This window comes from Stenella coeruleoalba, assembly GCF_951394435.1.
Source record: "Stenella coeruleoalba genome assembly, chromosome: 2".
NCBI lineage: Eukaryota > Metazoa > Chordata > Mammalia > Artiodactyla > Delphinidae > Stenella > Stenella coeruleoalba.
The window spans coordinates 136,992,603-137,011,494 of NC_137147.1; the positions used below are offsets into that span (position 1 = coordinate 136,992,603).

General features: G+C 35.4%; 1 protein-coding gene and 1 pseudogene across 4 annotated transcripts in view; one reads left to right on the forward strand and one right to left on the reverse strand.

The window, feature by feature from the left end:
* The window catches only part of UACA (uveal autoantigen with coiled-coil domains and ankyrin repeats), a 140,391-nt gene that overhangs the window by 43,969 nt on the left and 77,530 nt on the right, over nt 1-18,892 (forward strand). The window lies entirely within an intron of this gene.
* Nucleotides 15,932-16,992, reverse strand: LOC307181884 (ubiquitin-conjugating enzyme E2 N-like; annotated as a pseudogene). Its single transcript has one exon. The product of its transcript is annotated as a ubiquitin-conjugating enzyme E2 N-like (transcript).

The window sequence follows — 18,892 nt, forward strand, 5'->3', positions numbered from 1 at the left end:
TGTTTGTTTGTTTGCCTTTTACAGAACATCCCACGATTTGGGTTTGCTTGACTTCTTCCTAATAATTACTTTCAGGTTAAATATTTATGGCAAGAATACTAACTACTAGAGGGTTTTAAGCAAAGGAGTGACATGATCTGACTTATGTTTTAAAAAATATTCTGACTGCTGTGTGAAGAGTAGAATGTAGCTTACAAGTAGACAAGGGAGACAAGGGTAGAAGTGGGGAGGCCAATTAGTAGATTAATTTAATAGTCCAGGATGCAGAAACTAAAACAAAAACAACCCCCCAAAACAGAACCATAATAGTTCTTCTTATTGCCATTAATTAATATAAATTAATTTTATTGTAGACCATTTAAAAACTTTCTTCTGCATTTTCCATATACTCTCACTTGAGAAATAATGAAATGTTTAAAAATTGGCCTTTTAAAATAATGAACTCATGGATCTATTTAAAAACTCATCTTTCCCCCAAAACAGTAAGGATAACTCCAGGAGAAAGGTGAACAGGGAATAACAAATTACAAAATGTGTGAGGCTGTGTTATATCTATATTACTGGAAAAGTCTAAGCAAATTATTTATTTGTAGGAGTGAACCTCTGAACGTGGCTTGGTTTCTGTTTAAGTACTGTGGCTGATCTTGTTCTTTGTTAAAAAATTTCTTACATTTTAAGTAAAAGGCTGTGGTTGAAGTACAAAAGATATTCTTTTAAAAATAACTAACCATCTTATATTTAAAAAAATTATATTGTATACATGTAGATTTAGCAAGTGTTTTTTGTTTTTGTGGTACGCGGGCCTCTCACTGTTGTGGCCTCTCCCGTTGCGGAGCACAGGCTCTGGATGCGCAGGCTCAGCGGCCATGGCTCACGGGCCCAGCCGCTCTGCGGCACGTGGGATCCTTCCGGACCGGGGCACGAACCCGTGTCCCCTGCATCGGCAGGCGGACTCTCAACCACTGCGCCACCAGGGAAGCCCTAGCAAGTGTTTTTAAATATAGAAAAATACTGTGCAAATTTAAAACTGAATAAAACTTATTAGAAAGAATGTAACATAAAGTTTATGATTTTGACCTCAAGAGAACGCAGTTATTTTTCTCTTCAGTGTATATACTTTATATAAGACTTCGGATGAAATGTTCAGCTCTTCTTAATTTGTTCACAATATGGAAGTGGTTCCCAGATAGGGTCCTGCTACACTCAAAAGGGACAGAAAATCTTCCAAGACACTCTCACACTCTGAGCCCTGATAGCCACCTATTCAAATTCGTCTGTCAGCTCAGAACAGTAATGATTTTAAAGCACCACAACTGTTCTAGAACTCAGACCTGCTCATCATTAAACATCCTTGAAACTCAGAAAAATATGGTAATGGATATGAGCCACCCTCATACCTCTCACAATGCCTGAGAGTATCACTAGGCAGCATTTGAGAACCAGTGAACTGAAACTCATATTACACACAGTGCCTAGCCCTGCCTTTAGCAAAGTCATGAGCTCTGTCACCATCAGCAAGAGGTTATAAGCATGAGCATTTATTAACTCCAGTTAGAATAATCGCTGCAATACAAATAACTACAGTCCTCTGTTAGGATGATAATAAAGATATTGAATTTTAACTAAGCTCCATAATTTCTCAAATACACAGTATTATTTGAAAGCTGTTGAATATGCCACCATTTTATTAAAATCAATACAAAATATCTTAATTCCAATTGTGTAGTGAAATACAATTGTTAGAATAGTTTGCTATAATTTGACTATAACACTTAAAGTGTACTAATTAATTTGAAAACTACTTATTCATGCCAAATTCAAATTATTCTTCATATACAGCTACTTACTGATGTAAAATATATGAAAAATTCAAAATTGCTTTTAAGAGTTATTAAATATTTCCAAAACATGAAAACTATAATTAAACTAATTAACCAATTTAGAAATCTGCCAGTTAACTTCCAAACACCAAACTGAGGGTATGTCCCATAAAGGTATCTTCCAGTACAATATTAATATTATAATCCCCAACATTAAATTCTAAAATCAATTCAAAGTACTCAAAATAACAAAAATAGCAAAACTGAAACATTTGTTATTCATTCCTTTTTAAAACGTTTCTCTGATTATAGAAAATTGTAAATCTTTAGAAATTATCATTTAGATTGTGAAAAATCTCCATATTTACATATATGTGACATGTCAAGATATCCAAGATACATTATGTGAAAAAAGCAAGTTGGAGGACAGCCTATTAGTATAATCCTAGTTTGGTTAGTGGAGATTTTTATTTTAATTGGAAAAGTATACACCAAATTCTTCATTAAACTCTTAAAAATAGTTTCCTGTGTTTAAGGGGTACAGGAGTGTGGGGTTCTCAAAGATATTCCTGGACCACACTTTAAGGGATGGGTTTAGATTTAGAGTGGTGTCATTCTGCATGTTGAATAAACACATGCACCAGGTCATTTTGGTGCAGATCGCTTGCCTGCTACATTCTGGCTGAGCTGCCCTGTGGAGTATTTTAGGTGATAGAGGACAAAGGAAGAATACAGCCAGTAAAGGGACCCTACCTTCAAAGAGAAACTGCTCTTCTTTGTTTATTTCAGGACTTCTTTGAAGAAAGTTTCTGAAATTAAAAAGACTTGAAAACCACCATCTGAGATAGCTGTCCATATCAAGTAGAAGTTCTAGGACAGTTTGAGGGTATTCAGTAAATTAAATGTCACTACCTTAATGTATATTTGGAGTTTTTAGTTTCTGAGAACATTTTCTCAATTATATTCATTTTAGCCACTTTAATCTGAGCAGGACAGATGAAGAGTGTATTAGAAATGAAAATATTTCTACCATGATGAAGTATTTCAAATAATTTATAAATAGGTTGTCAATATAAATTTATCTGCTCTGTGGACAATAAAGTTCAGAAAAAATATCTATTTAAAATGGAACCAATCAGTTTTATAGTGCTTCATATTATTTCTATGTGATGCTATGTCAAATAATTTTAAAGTAACCTATTTGTTTTGATTATGTGCATCTTCTAATTGTACAATCCTTTATGTAATAAAGTGAGGAAAAACTTTATGGATATTGCTCTTTGTTAAATAATATTTTTACAATTTTTAGAAACATAAATATTAATTTTCCTTTTATAGGGTACTCCCCCGCCCCAAATGCCAGGAAAGAGGAGGGAACCTTTTCCTTTTTATATTGCCTTCTCTATACTGTTGGCTCTTTCTAAAAACCATGGGTATGTATTCAATTCATAATCTAAAAAAGTAAAATTCAGTCCGTAAGCAAAAGCTGCCTGTTTCCTAACCCTCTTATACCTTAACCACAGCCTTATGCTTAAAATGAAGGAAATTTGGAGTTTAAGGTGGAAGCAAAGGAAGCATGTCTGTGGCTGATAGTGAGAGTGGAAGACATGGATGGACTAGAATTGAACAACGTATATGGCCGAGCATTGGTGGGCAGCTCCTCTCAGTATCTTCTTGAGGTTCCTGGAACAGAATTGATGCCAGGGCCACCCCTAGCTCCAGACTTTGTAGGGCTCAGCTCAACTATGGTTTTCTGTGAGATTTTTCTTGCAGCTCTTTGTATATCTTTATGATAAATCCCATTTTTCTTAAGGCAACTGCATGGGTGTTTTATTTCTTGCAAGTAAAGAAGCTTGAATAGAACAATATTCATTGTTGAAAATTCAGAAAATACAGAAAATATAAAGAATTCAAGTCTTCTTTAATCCCACATTCCGTAGCTTTTAACTCTTTGGTTATTTCCTTCCATTATTTTTCTGAATGTTTATTCCTTAAAATTGTGCCCTTACAACCTAGATTAATGTTTGCATGCCTTTTCAATGTACTGATCTCTGTGATCTTATTTCTAGTTCAGAAGAAAATTAAAGCCAAGGTAAATGAGAATGATTGGGTATGTACTTTTAAAACCTGAATTTTGGAGAGATTTAGTTTTATTATGAAAAGATCAGCAAAGAGTATGCTTCTAAGCTAGCGAGAAAATCAGTGCCATTCACAGTTTTTTACACTTTCCTCTGTGTTGCTCATGTATTATATGTCTTGTAAAAGTTTGAATTAAAAGTTTTGTTAGGGAAGACCCAATTTCCTGTTGTCAGGAAATACCTTCTCACTTTGATAAATTCACATTAGGCTTGTTTAAGCAGAAACTCAATCTTGATTGAATTAGAAGAAGCTGAGGAACACTGAAAGTCCATTGAGGTATTAAGTGTCATCTTATTATTGTATAATGAGAACTAAGCAGCTGACTAGTGGGCTGGGTACCTCCATCCAGTCTACCCCTATAGTGAAGCAAGTTTATCAGAAGCTTGCCTGGTAAAGGTAGCATCAGAAGAGTGGGAATGAGTCATACCATTCAAATGTTTAAAGCTGTTGTATTTTGATGACTTGGTGTCCCTGTCATCTTCCTTGGATTGTTCCTGCATGGTCAGTACCTGAATTCCTGAAAACCTTCCCTCTTAAATGCACCTCTGCTCTCATCCCAGTATGTTCATAGGTACTTCAGTTGTGCTCCCACTCTTCGTTTCTATTTTTTGATTAAATGATAACATAGGAAATTTTTAGATTTTCTGTACATCACAGTGCAGCTCGTGGGGATAAAATAACAATTGCTATTTTGCAGTCATAGGATTTGGTAAAATCACCAAATAAAGACAAAACTCTATCTAATACAGCTATCAAATAAATTTATCAAATATTCTATCAAATAAGATTTGAGTCTAGGAGATGTGTTGCAAACCTTGTTGCTTTTTTTGGTTGGAGCTTTCCTTGTTTTCTGGCTTTGGTATAAATGAATAGAGGAAAAGCCATTTGGGGCCAAAATTTACTGTATACTTGGGAATGCTTACTATTTAAGGAAGGAGTTAAATCTATAAAAAGTTCTCACTCTTTAAGGCAATTGGAGGTGTGTGTTGGTTTAAAATAGTACAATATGCATACTTGTGAAAGAAGCCACGAAGCACACCTTTTAGCTGGTTATTGCTAGCTCTACTATTTTGCAACCACAGATTCCCTTGAAAAGTAAAACTCTGTAGTACAGTGTAAAACACTCAATTTCAGACAAATTTTCAGCTGAATATTTGTTACAAAAGCAAGTCACAGACATTAATTTTTTAAAAAAATTTAAATCAAATAGTGTTAAAGGACTATCATATGTTTAGGTCTCTGTGCTCTTAAAAATTCTTCTCTTTGAAAGGCACAACATTTTCTTTGAGTATATGTGTTAAAGATATTTCTGTGTATTATTGTGTATCAGATTTTATGAACAGACTTTATGAGCAGCTTGCCTGAGAAGTAATACAAAGGAAAATATTCACAATGTTGCTTTATATTTATATGGCTACCTTTGTATGTGAAGTAGTCAGGTTTAGAAAGAATTCTTTGATTTCAGTTATCTGTTAATTTGTTTATTCAGTCACTCAACAGATACTTAAGTGCCTGCTCTATGCAGTCAAGTGGCTAGGTTGTGAGGATACGGAGTGCTACTCCCTGATCTTGAGGAACTTGTAGACAGACAAGGCGGGGAGACAGTATTACAGTGCTAACACATTTAACTATAAAGCTACAGCACTGTGTAATAAGCTCTGTGAAGGAGAGGTATACCATAATATACATAATAGTGAAGGTCTGACTCGGTCTGGGAAGTCAGAGAAAGTGTCTCTGCAAAAGCTGAGCTGAGATCTAAAAAAATGAGTTATTTTTAAGTATCATAGAGGAAGGAAATGCTGTAATCAGTTACTCTGTGAGGGAACCTGGTACTTTTGAAGAACTTCACTATGAAAAGAGATTAGAGGGCTGGGAGAAGAGTATCCAGCTTCAAGATTACACTTCAGAGGTCAGTAGGGACCAGACTGTGAAGAATCTTAGAGGTCATGTTAAGGATTTGGTTTTGAGAGCAACAGGAAGTTATTAAAAGAGTGTAAATACATTAAGTTTACATTTTAAAAGTTAATCTCTTTGCATTTGATTGCTGTGTAGTAATTCTTAAGGAGTTATGCTGTGTAACCACAACTCAGCTCCTTGGTGGTGGTGGTGGCAGCATAATACTTAACTGCCACTTATTTTGCACTTGTTCTGTTAACTCTAATCCTTATGACTAATGAGGTGGTTGATATTACCTTCATTTGGCAGATGAGGAAATTGAAGCTCCGAAGGAATAAATAATTTGACCAAGGTCGTTAGCAAATAAGTAATCAAGCTGGGAACTTACTGGGGACTTAGTCCCGGATTTTCTGATGCCAAATCCCTGTTGGCTAGTAGGAGCGAGTGCCCTCAACAATAGACCATTGTACTCTTTCTGGCCAAACTGTACGTTCAGACAAGTTCCCAAAGATGTTTTTAATAATGATAAATTAGTGCTTCTCTGAGATTGAGTGTTCAAACGAATTGAATAATAATAATAAAAAGCTTCTCTTAGTGTCCAGCAGGGGGAGCCAGAAAGACTGATATTTGAATACACTTTGGAATTCTCCAAGTTAGGAACATTCATTTGTAAGCAATTCTATTGAACGCATATTAAGAATAACCATTTAAATGAAATGTGTGTATTTTGATTTAAAAGTAAATATATATCTAGGTATTGAAAATGAGGAAGCATGTGTAACAAAATATAAAGTTGTTATTATCCCTTAATGATGGTTTTGCTAGGTTGTCTTTGCTGCTTTTGTTTTGAATATGTATTAGTCTTGTATAATTTTTCTACCATGAGTTTGTGTTATATAAATTAAAAAACTCTTATTTTTTGTTTATATGGGTGAGGTAAGGGCTATTAAATGGTTTATAAAGTGTTTAAAATATTCCTTTAATCTAAAATGCATCACCGATCATTTTAATGCATTATTGATTTACTTGAGAAATCCTTTTCATATCAGCAAAGTAAATTTAGGCCATCACTTAATCTGAATCTTCAAAATTCTGAATTACTGTAGTCTGAATTTAAGAAAATGTATTCAGTAGAAATAAAAGGTGTATTATTTTGGAATCTTGGTTGTCACATTAATAAGAACATCTTAGAGTATAAAAGAAGAAATTCATTATGAATAATATATTTATTTAATAGGATTCAGACTTAGAACTGAGTTAATGGTATCGGCTTTCTCTCGCATCCATTTTGTAGAACTGGTAAAAAGTATAAAACCAAGGTAACCCTTCTATGGAATGATTATTAAATAATCTGTACCCTTTTTTTTGCCAGCATGGTATAGAAAAAAATTGAAGTTTAGAATTAGATAGTCTTGAATTTGAATTTTTACTGTCACTTGGTAGCTATTTAACGTTGGCAAGTCAGTAAACTTCTCTAAGTTTCTCTTTATATGGAAAATGAAGATGGTAATAACAGCCTTTTTTGCTTATAGTTGAGGACTACGTGAAGTGTATATGAAGTGCTTATTATTAATAATAAATGTTAATTTATCAGGTTTGCAACCTTATTTTTATTTTTGCCACAACCTCACTTCCAACAACTAAACTGAACTTATTTATCCTTTTAGTAATCTGTATTTACTCATACCCCCACCTGCTATAGAAACATAGCTCCTTCACTAACTGCACTAGTCTATAACCACAGGCATCTTGCACTATATTCAGCTACCAAAATAATAGCTCCGCATCACAGAATCCCTCCCCTTTTTACCTTTTGCTTCATTTGATTTCTGTATTAATCAACTTTGCTACAGCAACAAATAACCCCCAAATTTTGGTGGCTTATAACCACATTACATTACACATAGACTCTGGGCTGCCTGTGCAGAGGGGCTCTACTCCACATGTTTTCATTCTAAGACCCAGACTGAAGGAGCAGCGTCTGTCTGGACCTGCCATTTACGTGGTACTGAGAACTCAGAGGGCCGGCTGAAACTTGTGGTACCTCTTAAAGCTTTTGTTCAGGTGTGGAGTGCTTCATGACTGCCAAAGCATGTCACATGGCTAGGCTCAAAGTTAGCGAGGCACAGGGACAAATATTGTTCCCATTGGAGGTATAGGCAAGTTATAAATTAATGGGCAGGGCTGTATAGCCTCTTCCAAGGATGGGCATGGTAAAGAGTGAACAATAATATAATCTACCACAATCTGTCCTCTTGATTACAAATATTAACTTTCTTCCCTTCTGCATACTAGATTTATTTATCCCTTCCTCGAGAAAAATACCCCAAGAATTTTTTTCAGTCGTTAGAGTTTCTACATCATTTCTGTATGTAGATTTTCTTGACTCAGAGACCAGTTATCTTCCATCCTCCATCTCTCCAACATACAATGTTGGAGCAGGGATAGGCTATCCACAGTAAACCCTCCTGTTAAGAAAGGGGAAGAATAGAGTTACATAGCAATCACACTACAATTGTCCTTGGCAATTGTAAGAATATTCTTGGGTAAATAGAGTGAGGCCTCCTTTTCTTGGCACTAGGGGATGTTCCTTGATTAGGCCCTGGTTTTGGTCCTGTGTGAGGCGCTCTAGTCCGCTGTTTTCCGTGGCCATGGGCTATGCCCTCCGTGAGGTATTTCCTTTGATATACCATGTTCATCCGTATTGGAACAGAGTATTGGAGGGTGTACCCTTCTTAGCTGGGGAATGAGGTAAGTGCTGAGCAGCTTTCCTGGCCTGCTTGTCTACAGAAATTTGGGCACCCAAAGATGGTCTAGAAGAGTAACAGACCCTTAGCTCAGTCTGTGGATTGTTTGGGAAGTTGTCTTTTGTCTTCTTATCTATTTGATTTTAGTCAGATCCACGTGCCATGCGCTAGCTATATCCTCAATTCTTTGAGATATGCATTTTTCTCTAGACATCAATACAATTACCTTGAACTGATCAGGCTTCTGTGGGACCACATCCTTAGTCTCTTCCTGTGGGGAATTCCCCTCCAAGCCATTTTTGTTCCACTGAAAGGGTTTACTGGGTGAAAGGAAAACATTTGTTTCCTTTACTCACAACTTACTGAATACTTTTGCACTCCCAAGTATGTGTGGGTTTTTCCACACCAAGCAATTCTCCAATTCTCTGTGGGCACCGACTGGGTGTCCTATAAGGTAACTCAATTCTGCCACTACCCAGAATTAACTCAGACCTTACAGGTTAAGGACTCAGTCCTGCAAGACTGCCCCTCTCCCACCTTAGATGCCAATCACGAGGCCAATCATTTCACCAAGTTGTCTAATATTTTATACCTAACAGTTTTATTTACCACTACACTATGTGGTTTGCCATTACAGTTTCCTTGCTGTATGCCACCTGGCCTCAACGCCTGGACTCCTGTTTGACCAAACAACTGGCCTCAACGCCTACATCACATACTTTTATTATTTTTGGTGGTGGTGGTGATGAAAGTAGCACCCTGCTTCTGGTACCAGTTTCTACAGTGTTCAGCTTTGTTGTAGTAATTACCTCCGCATTTCAGTGGTTTCTCAAAATAACAAACTTATATTTCCTACTGACTTTATGTTGTAGACTGTGAGTCAGCTCTGTAGAAATAGCCTGTGACTCCCCTCCAGAACCAAGACTGAAGGAACAACCCTTATATGAAATCTCTTGACAAAGCACTGAAGCAAGAAGGCTGGCCCAAATTTGTGTTGCTGCTTCAAGTTTTTGCTTAGATGTGATGTACATCACATCTGTTCATATTCTATTGGCCAAAACATATGACATGGGCAGTCCCCAAATCAATAACCCAGGGACGTCTATTCTTTCCCTGTGAGATATGCACAAGTCACACATCTACATGTGGATGTATATATATAATCATCTTGCAAGGAAGTAGGGGATTGAATAATCTCAAATAATAATACTGTCTACCACAACTTTCTCACATAGTTTTGGATAATGCACAAAAATCAGAGTATATCCTTTTTAAAATTTAAGGTCATATTACCTTAATATATTGTATCAATCAGGGTTCTCCAGAGAAATAGAACTAATAGGAAATACCTATATATTTGTATCTCATAGATATCTATATCTAAGAGAGAGATTTATTTACTTTAAGGAATTGGCTTACATGGGTATGGGGCTGAAAAATCTGAAATGTGTAAGGCAGGCCGTCAGGCTAGGAACTCAGGCAGGATTTCTGTGTTACAGTCATGAGGCAGGATTGCTTCTTCTCTGGGAATTTTTAGATTTTTCTCTTTAGGTCTTCAAGTAATTGGATGAGGCCTACCCCAAATTATCAAGGGTTATCTCCTTTACTTCAGGTTTGCTGATTTCAGATGTTAATCACATCTACAAAATACCTTCATAGCAACACCTAGACTCCTGTTTGACCAAACAACTGGTCATCATAGCAGAGCCAAGTTGTTATATAAAATTTACCCTCATATATACATAATGCTATTTTGCAGGGAGTAGAGTATGAATACAGAGAGTACTTTCTAATAGGTCTCGTGTTAAGGCAGCAAACAAATTAGCTTGATCACAACTAATAAACTAGATGTATTTTGGCTGAAGATATTTGAGCATCTAAAACAGGGGTTGGCAAACTGTGGCCCACTGCCTGTTTTTTTTTTATATATATATATATAAATAAAGCTTTATTGTAACACAGCAATACTTTTTTTTTTTTTTTTTTTTGTATATGATCTGTGGCTGTTTTCATTCTACAGTGGCAGAGTTGAATAGTTACAACAGAGACTGCATGGCTTGCAAGTCCTAAAATACTTACCATCTAGCCCTTTACAGAAAATGTTTGCCAACCCTTAAAGAATACATAGAAATGGTGCTTGCAGTCCTTGCTCTGTTACGGTCCACTCCTAGTTCAGTATTTCCATTCAAGTAGGAATGTATACTTATTAAACATTACAGTAGCAATGTTTTGTTGAAAGCCACATATTTTATTAGATTCATAAAATTTAATAATTTCTTAATTGTTTCATTGCACAGACATTCAGAATTTTTAGATCACATGCTGAGTTCAGTTTTTATGGATAAAATATATACGAATGCTGTTAGTTTTTAAATGAATACTTGTGTATCTTTGGGAATGAAGAGAAAGTATTTTTTCTATAAAATTTGATCAACTTCATTTATTACAATTGCAGAATTCATTGTATGTATCTATTTTCCTTCTTTTAAGATGGTTAAAAAGGTATTTCTGTACCCAGCTCATCACCTTTTTTCAGATCATGGGTTAAAAAAAAGTAAACTATTATTTTTTAATTTGATTGCTCTTGTATCTGTAAAATTGAGTTAGAGTACAAGATGTATTTGTTTCCCAACCAAATAGTAAATTGCAGCTTTTGTTAGTAGAGACAGTCTAGGCCCCGGATTCAGACAGTCCTAGGTTTAAATGTAGTGTTTTAAAACAACAGCTATTTTACTTGTTGCTGACTTCATAGGTCAGCAATTTGGGCTGGGCTCTGCTGCATGGTTGTTCCACTGGTTTTGTCTGGGGTCACTCATGTGGTTGCCAAGTCATCTGGTAGCGCCTATAGTGCTGGGTGGTCTAAGTTGGCCACGCTGATGTGTCTGGCACTTTATGCTAGATTTCATGACTGGGTGGCTGGGCTCTTTCTCCCTTAAGCTCTCTCATGCTCTGGATCACTAACTTGTTTACGCTGTGTCAGCAGCATCCCAAGAGGGCAAGCTATAAGGTCTCTTGAGACTTAGATTCAAAGTTCTACAGGGTCACTTCTGCCACATTCTATTTGTCAAAATAAGTTACAAGTCCAGCCCAGATTTACGGGACGAGGAGATAAATGCCATCTTTTGATGGGAATCATGGCAAAGTCATGTAGCAAAGGGTGGGCTTACAGGAGTGAAAGGAATTAATAGTAGCTGCACAGTCCAACACTGTAAATTCCTTAGTTTCTTTATGCCCCATTTGGAAAGTAGAAATAACAATATGACTTAGAGAGTTCTTCTTATAGTGTAACAAGTATTTCTTAAAGAAGTTTGAAACTGAATCTTTATTTTAAATGCTGTTTTTTCTTGTTATATACCTAAATATCATGAGAGTATTCATTCTTTCTCATTATTAATTTGGTCATGTATTTTTAATATGGGAGAAATATATTAAGACTCACTGGAAGGAAATCCTGCTTAAAAAGCTGTGTGGGAAGAGTTATGCATATGTGTAGAACTATTATTCATTTCATAATTTAAAAAAAGCAGTTAACTTCTAATGTGTTTACAAAAACATATATTTTCTTATAACCCTCTGTTTGTACGTATCTTTATATTTCCCACTTTTAATTTTAAAAATACTGGCTAGTAGGGTAAGATTTATTATTAGTTCAATTCTTGAAGGGTCTTTTGAGTTCTAGCAAACATATTTTTGTTTAGCTAATGTTTCTTTGCAAAGCCAAGAAAAAATAGAAAGCCAAAGAAACAAAAATATCTCTTATTTTTCACTGTGGTCAAACCCCATCAGAGGCTCTTTTTTAAGTGTATCTGTTTTGCTTTTTACTTTATCAAGAATAAACATAGAATGCTTCCTCCTGTTTTGAGATATATATATATATCAAACATTAGCCAAAATGTTTGTTAAAACTCGTCAGAGGTATTACTTTGTTCATTGGTGTGTGTAAGGTGGGGTAGGAGGCATAATAGACCCTTCTCTGTTTTTACCTTTATATTGAAAAAGTTTCACTCATGACATTTAGGCATTTAAAGAATTCTAATTTGAATACATTTTTTCTAAAATTTTCTAGGGAAAAAGTTTATATTTAATTTCTCCCAGATAACCAATTGCTTAACATTTTAAAGGGAATCTTAAACAAAATCTTATTTATCCAGCCTGAGAGCTCTATTCTTGTATGATATACATTTATAATTTTTTGTGTTTAAGATCTCTCTATATATTTACTTTAGAATTTAATGCTTCTTCTGGTGAGGAAGGGTGAAATAAGTAATATTATGAAACAAATGGCTTAGTAAAATTGGAGAGGCAATTTCCTGTCTATTTTAAATAACCTCTTTTGGGTCCCTAGACAGTTCTAATAAAGGAGCAAATACCTGCAATAGTTAGGGGTAGACAGTCTGGTATTTATACAACAGACTAGAATAGAATCAAACCGGGTGGTTAGGAAATCTTATCAAAGCAGTGCTGAGTCTTTTTGACTCCAGTTGTTTAAAGTTTTTTTAGATTTCATAGCACCTTCAGTCCTTAAGATGTTAGATTTATTAAGTAGTAATAATAGTTATTATTATTGTTGTCTTTTTTTGTGCTTGACATTTTTATGTAGAGAAATCCAGTGAAGCAGGATTAAGCCTGTTAACATCTTAATCAGAAAAATGATTGATGGGGTATAATTTTCCCTTTCCTCTATTTGTTCCATTGAGTCCTGACTATATAGTACTTTCAGATCACACAGTGGAAGGCTTGAGAGGATAAGATGGGGCCTAATTAAATAAGGATAAGGAAAAATCAGAAAGGGAAGAGAGTCTGGGGTCTGGCAAGAAGACAGTGGATGCGCAGCTTTTGTCTCCCTGGTTTATTTTAACATTCTTTTTTTTTTCTTTTTCTATTATGTAAGCTCTAATTTGCTGTTATATAAGAAAGAAGAGTAAATAATCTTTGGACTAAATGGAATGGGGGAAATATTTCTGTCATCAATCCAGTGAACTGTAGAACAGCTTTTAATTGTGCAGCCTAATCTTCAAGGAATGTTTATGCTTCATGAGCTTTGCTTTCTGTTGTTTGCTCCATTTTCAGTTGTGGCAGAGCTCGTCTTGGGTTTAGTAACAGGAATGGTGATAATTGTAGGATACCGTGGAAGTCTGTTGTACTTTGTTTCAATTAGATATTTAGGGGTTTGCCTAAATGTATGTGTTGTTTAGCTTTTATTTAGGATTTTTTTCCCCTGGGAGAAGACTTTATTTAGTTGCCTCTATGTTCTTTTTCTTGAAGAGCCTTATCTTGAGGATGTGATTGTGAAATTCTGTTTTTTGGGGTGCTATTTCTCTTTTATGGTGGTTTTTTTAGTGTAGTTCATTGCAAAGTTTGTTTAGGTTTCCAGGTCTGAGGTGGGTGAGGTACATTATGATATTTATTATGTTAAGATAATTGATTAATCTTATAAACATTTCAAGGCAAGTTAAGACTTAGCTGTATATTGTTCAATATAAATGCTTGGAAGTGAAAAAAAGTAGCACTTTAGGATGAATTATTTTTTTAGACTTGATTCTAAAGTGGCCAAAAGAACCTTATGAAGAAGAGTTGCTTTAGTTCCTGAATAAGTCCCTTTTGAAAAATTTTGATGACAAAACTGGGGAAACTCACATTTTAGATCTGGTAGTGCCTGCCCCCCTCCCCCTCCTCATCCCGTGATCCCTCTTACTCATTATTAGTCAGCTAAACTGGCCTTCTTTCAACCATGCCAAACTCACTTCATTGCTTGTTCTCTTCTGAAATGTAAATTATCTCAGGCTGGCTCTTCCTTTTCACTCAGATACCATCTTCAATATCACCTTCTCAGAAGTTTCTGGGTTACCCAACCCAATAATCTATCCCCAGCATTCCATCGCATCTCCTTCCCAATTCTCACCTGATAGTTTTTTTTTTTTCCTTAGTTGTTTAACCCTATTTTGTTCCTTTAGAACATCAAATTCCATTAGAAGAGAGACTTTGATATGTTTATGGCCTTGATGGTGGTGGTGGTTTCACTGGAATAGACTTATTCTCAAATTCATGGAGTTGTATACATTAAATGTGTACTGCTTTTTACATGTCAATGATACTTTAATAAAGTAGTTTAAAAAAGGAGAGAGACTTTGGCTGTCTTACTCACTTCTGTATCCCTAGTGCCATGCATGACATGTAGTAGGTGCTTCATTAAAGTTTGCATATGCAAATGTGGAAATTTTTGTCCCTTTTTTTGCTGTAAAGGACAGCTAAGTTTATGATGTTTAAATTTTTTAAAGATACTTGCATTTTTACATCAAAGATTTATTTTCAGATGATTTGAGAAATGGAAATAGCTTAATTAGTGGAAAGGACTGGACAACAAGTCATAACAATAGGATTCTCTAATCATTCTGCAACTAACTGCAATTGCCTTATACGAAATCCCGTAATCTCCTAGTGACTCAATTTCTGCACATATAATATGAGAAACACTGTTAGCATTTCATATGATGGGGCTGAGGGAGGTAGTAGGGGTAACACCATTCAGGGATTTGTAGACATCATAAAGGAATTTGTCTGTCTCCTACAAGAACAGAAAACTACTGAAGGATTTTAAGCGAGGTGGGAGAGGGTATTTGGAAGGGAGTGGTGTAGTGGTGGTGGTATGATTAGGTTTTCATTTTGAAAATCACTCTGGCTACAGTGTGGAGAATCCAAGGGAAGGGGCTGGAATGAATATAGACAGACTGTTTAGGAGATTAATGCAGTCATCCTGGTAAGGAATGGTGCTAACTTGAAGTAGGGTAATGTCGATGGACCTGGAGATGAGCTGGTGGATTTGAGTAATAATGGGGAGGTAAAGTCACTGGGATTTGGTGAGTCAGGTGTCAAGACTCATTTCTAGGTTTCTGTCTTGTACAACTAGATGGATCATGGTATCATTTACTGTGTTAGTGAAACTTGGAATAGGATCAGATTTCAGGAGGAAGAACATGTTTATAGTTCGGGACATGGAGACACTTTTAAGACACTGAAGAAGAATTGTCAAGAAGATATTTGAATACATGGGCCTGGAGATAAAGAAGTCTGGGTTGCAAATGTGTATGGGAGTCATATGTGAATAGATTTTTAAATTGATATATCATGAATATGAAGTGCTTCATAAACCATAAAGGGCTACATTTGTGTTTAGTTTCCTAATTTGTGGTGCTATTTCAAACCTGGTGATTTCTCTACTCATCTTTTATTTTTATATTATTTTTGATTTTTAGAATAACAAAAAATATTTTGCTAAAACATAAGATTTACAGAAGTTTCCAGACAAGCCATACAAAATGGTTACAAGCTTTTTCTTGAAGGGAGGATTCTACACTTGACAGCAAAGTCACAGTGTTATAAGTGAGGGTTGTGATGTTTGTTCAATGTTCCCATTTTGGTTCAAACAATCATGCTTGTCCATCTACAGCATCTAAATAAAGTTAGACTTGGCTAGAGAGCATATTCTAAAGAACTCGCTAGCTGCTTTTAACCACTGCAAGTAGATCATCAAAAAAAGGGGGAAAGGAGCCCATAAAATTAAAATAAAACTAACTTCCCCCTCACCAAAAAAAATAAAGAAAAACACCTATCCCCCTGCAGCTAACCCTGACAACTACCTTCATTCACAGTGCTTTCTACTTAAACCATGATGGGGGAAATGCGTAAAAGCAGAAAGGGGCCATTGCTTTTAAATGTTTCGCAACAATCCAGATGATACTTCTAGCCTCTGCTCATGCTTTACAACAGTGAATCAGGACAAGGCATATTTGCTGATGGGCATTTAATCATCAAAGGACTGAAGATGTCTGGGCTTTTATTCTGTAATGTTTCTAAAACTGTGTCCATTGAATGCAAACAAAACAGGAAGAAGTCTTGGCAGAACTGGAGAAGTGATGCACACTTGCCGATCGGATTGATTTAAATATTATTCATGGCATATAGCCTAGTCCATGCTCTAGCTGCTTCTATGGCTTGGGCTTCATTGGTCTTCCACTGCTTCGCTACATCATTTGCTAATGGACCATCTGGATTGGGAGCACTTCACAAAGCCTGGATCTGTGCAGATCTACAGTGCTGGGGACCACTGATCTTTCAAAATATCTAAACATATTCTTCCCAAATCGTCTACATTAGGATGATCAATTTTGGTCATGAAACATACTTTAGAGGCTGCCATTGGGTATTCTTCTGGAAGGAATAGTTCAAGTTTAAAAGCCCCTTCCTCAAAAGGGGAATCCTGAGGCTCAGCAATGACCACATGAAAATAACGGGTGTTGCTCTCATCTGGTTCTGCTTTAATGCCGGGCGGGAACTGGTTCTGACAGCAAACGCTGGGTTTCCTTGATAATCCTGAGGGGTAGCCCAGCCATCTTGTCAGATCCAGAGTTCAGCCTCTGGTCTTGTCTCCCTACTCATCTTTTAGTAGATAGTTTAGTCATTTTTTTCTACAAATTTTTTTCTGATTTCCCTCTTTTGAACTACTTCTATAGCTTACATGTAATTAATGTGGTATTATAGCAGTGTATTATGATTATGTGCATGTTTACATATATATCTGTGTCTTTTTCATATTGTGAGATCAGTTAAAGAAAGTAACTGGGTTTTATTCCTGTGAGTTGCCTGAGGCCAGGTCTCATGTATGTTTTGTTCCCTATGGTATATCCAGCACCTAACGTGTGGTGTAGCACATATCAAATGGTCATGTATATTTGAATGTTGAGTCAAGTATTCATATCCCTTTACACATAGATGCTCAGTAAATTTTTACTGAACAAATATCCCATCTTTTGGCAGTTATTCAGTACTTCTTTTATAAACATTATGTAAAAGACAAAGCTCTTTTGCTGCTTCTCCTTATCTATATTAGGGGTTTTTGATCTTGGGGCTTATGGACTCCATATTTGTAGAGAGGAGGTCAATGAAATAATCTGAAAATAAATGTAAATTTTTCTGATTCTGTGCTTATGTATAATTTTTAAAAGAAGGTCCATTGCTTTCATCAGATCTTACTGGGGTCTATGACACCAAAATGATGAAGATCTGTGAATTAGATACTTTTCTTTAGCATGACTTTTCTTGGTTTTAAGCAGTTTTCTATGAAAGTTTTGTGGTAATCCTGTATATTTCTCTTTTGGATAATGTATCCAAAATTGCCTTGAGTCTAAAACTGGTCTTCAAATCATATTAGCTGTGGTCTGTTGAGTCCATCCCTTAAATATGTAAGTACTTTATATGAATTTGCGTATATTTTAAAGTCTACTTGTTTATTTGCATCTATAAAGTTCTTCTCAGGAGACCTTCTATCCTAAATATTGCATAAATGAAACAACTGTTGGACTTATTTATGTTTAAAAAATTTTGATTAAACCTTTTAACAGAGAAGAAATTTGAGCTTAATATACAAAATTTTTGGTAATTTTTTTCTGCATGGTGGAATTATAGGTCATTTATGTTTTTATATGTAAAATTAAATATATTATAGATTCTCTACATTGAAGATGAATCACTTTAAAAGTTTTTAAAATATGATTTAATTTCTGAAAAAGTTACAAATTTGCAGTTGATGCTAACATGAGGGAATCACTGTCAGAACTTTTAAGTGATTTCCTTTATGGTGATCTAGAGTTTAAAGCTATCATCCATTTAGCTCTACCTAGTGAAATAACTGCTTTGTGTTAGAATGTTATATTTATTCTCTAGAAATAGCTGTATTTTGACTTTTACCATAAATGTGTTGGCTTGCTGCATTCTGAGTTTGATGAATATCTTCTTTTCAAACCAGTGCAGTACTGAAGTATAGAAATATATTTATTATAAAATGTGGTAAACATTAATGCTTTTTTAAAAAACTTACTGCTTCTTTTTAGAATGCTTTCATTCGATGGCACAGGGCTCATCTTGTAAGTATATGGCTGTGAATGACAATAGCTTCATTTTAATCCAGAGAAGACTGAGTGGAAAGGATATATACTGCATTTCCTGCCATATTAATGAATCAGTGAAGGGTCTTGGTAATAAGCATGTAATATAGTTTAGAAGTTTATACATCAGATTTATTGGACCATGTATCAAAAGTGCATGAAATATACAGAAGTTGAGAGAATAGTTTAGTATAATGAACCCCAATGAGCCTGTAACTCAGCTTTAACAGTTATTAACCTATGGCCAATCTTGTTTCATGTATATCCTCACCCTCTTAATTTTGTTTTTAAAAAGTTTATTAATTGATATGAATCATGCTAATGATATTGTGAGAGATTGCATTTCTTT